General features: G+C 38.9%; 1 long non-coding RNA gene across 1 annotated transcript; it reads right to left on the reverse strand.

The window, feature by feature from the left end:
- Positions 1-93: 93 nt before the first annotated feature.
- Positions 94-5,192, reverse strand: LOC135208798 (uncharacterized). The gene is made up of 3 exons (XR_010313220.1): positions 5,056-5,192; positions 2,449-2,624; positions 94-313 (listed from the first exon to the last, which is right to left on the reverse strand). It is a non-coding gene; the product is annotated as an uncharacterized LOC135208798 (long non-coding RNA).
- Between the last annotated feature and the right edge of the window lie 1,034 nt (positions 5,193-6,226).

The raw sequence follows: 6,226 nt of genomic DNA on the forward strand, positions 1-6,226 counted from the left end.
GGGCAGCGCTAGCAGCGTGGGCATCGAGAATAGATCTCACTTCTTCGAGACGGCGGTTCCGCATCCGGAAATTGTAGGCGGTGGTGACGAGCAGAACGGAGAAACAGATGAAGACCAAAGCGCAGATGGCGATGGCGCCCGTGTATCCACCGCCGACAGCCTGGACTTTCCCGGAGCTGCTGATTTTGGGTGCTGGAATGATTCCCCGGCGGTTTGTCGGCTTCCAAGAAGCGCCGGGTCAAAGACTGACTCTGACTTGGCAGATTTGGAACACGTTCCGTCCGGTTTCTCTCGTCCGTCGGGGCAGCCGCATCTGGAATGCAAAGGGAGGGACCATGAGGAACCTGGATCGCTAACGAGGGTGTTCGGAGTTAATGGCTTCAAATCGACGTTTTCTTGGCCTGGAAGAATATTGATATGTAATCTGTACAATTCATCATGTCAATATAATGTATAATCATTATTGTATTATGTTAATATTAGTTAGAAAATTGTACACTTACCTAATAATTGTGGATAAACCACACTTTACAATACTCTTACTAATACTTAACTTTCCAAACTATTCCCTACTACGGTTAGCTAGCTAACTGCCCTCGCTCTTCTTTCCCCCATCTTACCTATCAGCTAAAAAAAAAAAGAATATTGAATCATAATCTAAAAGGAAATTTCACCCAAAATTGATTGATGACATCATTTCACCTCGATCTTTATGCTGACAGTTAAAGAATTTTTTGTTTCGAACACCTGATTTGCGTTATTATATTTGTAAACTTTCAAGATGTCATGTGTCCAGAAATCTTCATCTTATCAATCTCTCTCACTCTCTCTCTCTCTCTCTCTCTCTCTCTCCCTTCTTCCTGAGTCTTAAGTTACTTTGTAAAAGCCAGTCGGATGTTCTTTTTTTACGTGTACCACCCACTGATTTATTAAACACTCAACTTAAAAAATGAACATCAGCACTTACAGGCAAGATAAATAAAGTCAACTCAAGGCCAAACGCAAAAAGCCACATTCCTAGTTCAATGAAATTAGCGTCATCTTTATTTATGAAAAATGAAGGTTACGGGAACTTGGATAAATGTTCTTTCAAGACTTCATTCTTAAACGTTTAAAACCCAAATGCTCAGGACAAAACAGATATAAAACCTTCAGATTAATAAGATTTTCTTCGGAATATGAAAATCATTGGCATACGTTTTAATAACAAGTAGATATTGTGGGCCTCATGGCCGTTTGAGTAAGTATAACATTCAATCACAACAAGCAATTGTATATCATATTTTCAGACGATGCAATAGATCATCTAATCTTTAATAATCTTCTTAAGTTGACTTGCCTGAGGTACAACAGTTTCTGCAAATGGCATTGCAGAGTGCAAAGAATTTCATGATATTCTCCGCAGGCTGACGTTTAAGGAAGTCCATGTTTTCAACACATGCAGCGTAGAAATCAGTCGTTGTTTACAACAACATAAAGTGGTATACTTCACGAATCTGTTTAGTGTGGTGTGGCGAACAATATATCCTAGAACTCAGCCAAATTTGAATGAGTGGCAAAACTGAAACGATGGAACGAAACTATGTCACTGAAACGATGGAACGAAACTAACGCTTAATGGTAGTGTTGTTTCTACTCGCTAAACGGAACTTTGGCTCTTGTGTGGAAAGTTGCAATGCCATAGAATGTTGGTTCTTTATAAAACCCACATCATAGTATACTCAGGATCATGTGACAAAACTCTTGTAAACAAATTGGTATGACTTCTTTTTGTTAACCTCAAAGGTGATATTTTTCAAAGATCATCTTTTCCAAAACTTTTAGAAAATTCGAGACGAACAGGAGAAAGTGATAGGTCTTCGTACAAGTATTGTATGATATCGCTTCTTCAACTTATCTCTCTCTCTCTCTCTCTCTCTCTCTCTCATGAGCAGCCATCTCGATTGCGGAGTCAAAATGTCTTTCACACATTACTTTTGGGTTATGTAAAAAAAGGACATAAAATCATTTATGAATAGATTTTTCAAACAAAAAGTCACAAGAATAATGACTATACGTATTATTGAAAATGATGAATGAATCAGTAGAGTTTTGATTCTTCTAGTGATTCCACCTCCTTATGAACGAGATCAAATACTACTACAGTAGATTCGCATTAACCGTGCATTTGATGTCAAGGCCAGTCCCTTACGACGCTCCTAATTGGCTGTTCCACCTCTCCTGAGAGACGTATCCCTCAGGAGGAGCGGTGGAACATACATCCTGCCTATGTGAGCTCTCGAGAGACTGAAAGTTTCCATCCCTGTGATTGGCTTATCAACAACCAATCAGGAGCGTCGTAAGGGACTGGCCTAGACATCAAATGCACGGTTGATGTGAATCTACATTTTTTGTATAGTCTCACATTTAAATGTCTCATTTCAGGGTATGGAATCAAAGCGAACTTACACCGACTGGTGGCAGATGAAGCCAGCATGTGAACACTGTCTGTCGTCGACGCAAGCTTCTCCTTTGTAGCCTTTAGGGAGACAGGCTTCGCCAACTCTGACATAACTGTCCAAGCACTGGCAGGTGTATGCATATCGGTTCTCGCAGTACTCCCCGGCAGGGCAGTCGTCCTGGTTCTGTGGGATAGCTTTCACTAAAGTATCTTCCTGTTAGCACATTATACATGGGATGCATGAATGTCAACCAGTAATGGCGCCATCCTTAGCGCTAAATATACAAATGGACGCGAGCGGATTGCAAGCAGTCAGCGCTAGCCCCTCACTTTTCAGGTACCCACCAAACATGATCAACTATTCCTTACGAAAACTGAATACTCAAGAACGAATACTGCGTGCAGAACTTGGGGTACTGAAGTGTTCGCTGAAATAACTGTGGGCTATACATAATCTTTTTTAGGACTGTGTTTTCTATTCATTGCAATAATTTCTTAGCTGTTGCATCACTAACTATTTGCAGTACATTGATTGGTCACGTTGATATTCAGTATCAATATCTCATGGTCTAATATTTTTTTTTACGTTGTGAGCCATTTAGGGATCGCATAAATTACCGCTAAATTTAGCGGTAATGAAAATAGCCTAAGCCTCATACTTTTCGCTTACTCGGGGTTTATAAGCCTACAAACTGCTCTTGTCGTTGTTCTTGTTTTGGGGTAGGAAAGGTCTATGGAAGAAGCCTAAAAAGGTGTTTCAAGTTCAGTTAAAGATACAGGCATTTTAGGATACGATATTTATCGTGTACTTATTAGAAAGCAAATACAAAAAATAAATAATGTGTATGTTAAGCAGTACAAAAAAATTATTTCTAATAAAATACAGCGTATTTATTTCAATTCTCGTTGGTGAAACAAGGCTCTATTTGACCATAGATTCTAGCACGTTTTAATTACGTTAAAAGTTGGGAACATGATGTTTACAACCTATGCACGAGGGGAAAATCTTGACGGGTCCCGAGTAAGCCGGAGGTCGGATCACGCCTTGTTCAGTCAATGTTCAGTTAATAAGAACGCCATGGAATGGTTTAAATTTGGCAGTTTGCGATGTCACAAATCCTCATACATTATACAATGCCTGCCTTGGTGCATATCCGGGGTCAAAGTCAGGCGCAAGGTATGTTCCTGATCTATACTCTGTTTTTTTTCCATCTGGCCATCCGCTTGTGGTGTTCGCGCATGGTAACACTGTGTTCCGGGCTTTAAATAGTTACGCTGTCTAAGTTTTAGGGAAATAAAAGGATATCCGGGTGTACATTTGCAACTGAAAAGTGGTTTAATAATTTACTGTATGCGAATTACACCGTTAATATTCGAAATAGGATATTAGTTAAAGCCCGGGACGCAGTGTTACCATTCGCAAACACCACAGTCGGATGGACAGATGGAAAAAAACAGAGTATAGTAATGAGAGAGGGAGAGAGCCACTCCGGTAAATGTTATTCCCAATTTATTACCACTTCTATAGGTTTATTTCGTGATCATTTTTACTGTCTTTGAAAAGTATAGGACCCAGACTTTGAAAGTCATGAAACTGGCGATATGTTAAGGGTTATTTTATCGTTCTTCAAAGCACTTTGTACTAGAGACTTTTAAGACGCATGCTAAATATTTCATCTTATTCCTTTTTTATAGTCTTCTCATGAACTTATGGTGAAAGCAAATTATTTCATTGCATGACTTTTTTTTTTCTTTAACTACCGTTGAAGAAGCTTTTCAAAATTTCATTTGTAATTCTCTAATAAGCCTTTCTCCTCCCCATACATTCCTTGGCATTTAGATTAAAGTCTAAAGGTCTGTCCACTGTAAGAAACATTGTTCTTGCAAACATTTTTTACCGGGTGTTTGTTTCCCATCCAGAATGGAAAACATTTTGTGTTTCTGTCTGTATATGTATTTATATACATGTATAATGTATCTATATGTTTTTGTAGACATGCATATATGTACATGTACAATGTACGTATATGTTTATGTATAGATGTATCTATTTTCAATTCCGCCAGAAGCAAGTCAGCATGACACGCTCCTTTTTCTATAAGCTTCCTCACCTATCACTTTTTCTTTCTTTTATCCTTCCTCGAATGCATTAAAATAGCCAAGTAGAATACAAGGGCTACTGCACCGACAAGAATCCTGACGGCAACTGAGATCGGCACAGGAAACATTGTTTGCAAACAGTTTGGAAACAATGTTTCCTATACTCTGTTTTTTTTTCCAGCTGTCCACCACCGTGTGGTGTTTGCGTATGGTAACACTGCGTCCCGGGCTTTACATAGTTACATTCAGCTTACATTCAACAATAATAATAACCTTATTTCTAATATTAACGGTGTAATTCGCATACTGTAAATTATAAATACACTTTTCAGTTGCAAATGTACACCCAGATATCCTTTTATTTACCTAAAACTTACACATAGCGTAACTATTTAAAGCCCGGGACGCAGTGTTACCATGCGAAAACACCACAAGCGGATGGACAGAAGGAAAAAAGCAGAGTATAGTGTGGACAGACCTTAATGAACAAAACCAAGTCGCATGCTTTTGTTTACCTGACATGTAGAAGTTAACGCCAGACAAGCTGAAGGCAAAATCCAGTGAAGAAGCAGCATGATTTCTTTCCACTCCCGGCGAAATGCTCAACTATTTCGAAGTTAAAAAAAGCGACGACTCGAGTAAGACGTCAACATCCTGGAAATTGCTACTTTACAGTATGAGCCAGCGCACTAAACTTCAGAGCGTTTTTCTGAACAGAAAAACCTGCCTGGAAAATTCTTTATAAAAATGTCAGCACTGTTTCCTCTCGTCTTTCTTGGCACAGTCTTAACGATAACAAACATTTCACACAGGTAATGATTTTAAAATAATCAAACATTTGAATTGTCTAGACATATAGTGCTTGTATGTCTGCTAAATCTTTGATATTAAACGTTAACACTTGTCCTCGGCTCTTTGTACCAAATATGATGCTAGTAAATTAATAACTACACAATAGAATTTAAGCAACATTTTGCTATAACTGCAAAACCTAAGTAAGTCACATATCAAAATTGAAATTCACGCCAAGAACCGAGATTGCAAGCATAGGCCTATAAGGTCATTTCCTGGTAGCCCTCGGCGCCTTTTGGACACCTGGTAAGCTCAAGTCACGAAAGGAGAGTGGGGCAGGGCACTCGTAGGTACGCATTCTTCTGTCGTTTTTACAGTTACAAGATCTATGGATGATTACCTGCATAATGATGTTTCTCGCTTATAATTACATGGCGTTTGGCTGCAGGTTGGATCGATTCCTATTTGGGCGGGGAAGCTCGACTTTGCGCCCGGGCGTTGAAGAGCAGTTATAATGTTTATTCACTATATTTGAAAAATATATATACTTTTTCTTGCATGAGAGCATTCTTAAGGTTTTGGAAGCTCTCACTATGAAAACGATATTCCTCCCCTTCCCGGTTAGATGTAGAATTAAAATTCAAAGAGGAAGTAAAAAAAAAAAGTGAACTTCAAATTGTGTTTAATATGAGCAGGGACTTGTTTAGGTCTATTTTTTCAATATTCATTCGGAGTAAGTTAGGCCTATTCAAATTTAGTTTCTATTAACGGTGAAAAAATAAAGCTAAGCAAGATATACCCGAGTACTGAGAAGCTATAAAACAAGTTTCCCTCCAGAGTAAATACGAGAGAGAGAGAGAGAGAGAGAGAGAGAGAGAGAGAGAGAGAAGGTGG

Source organism: Macrobrachium nipponense, chromosome 35 (assembly GCF_015104395.2).
Source record: "Macrobrachium nipponense isolate FS-2020 chromosome 35, ASM1510439v2, whole genome shotgun sequence".
Lineage (NCBI taxonomy): Eukaryota > Metazoa > Arthropoda > Malacostraca > Decapoda > Palaemonidae > Macrobrachium > Macrobrachium nipponense.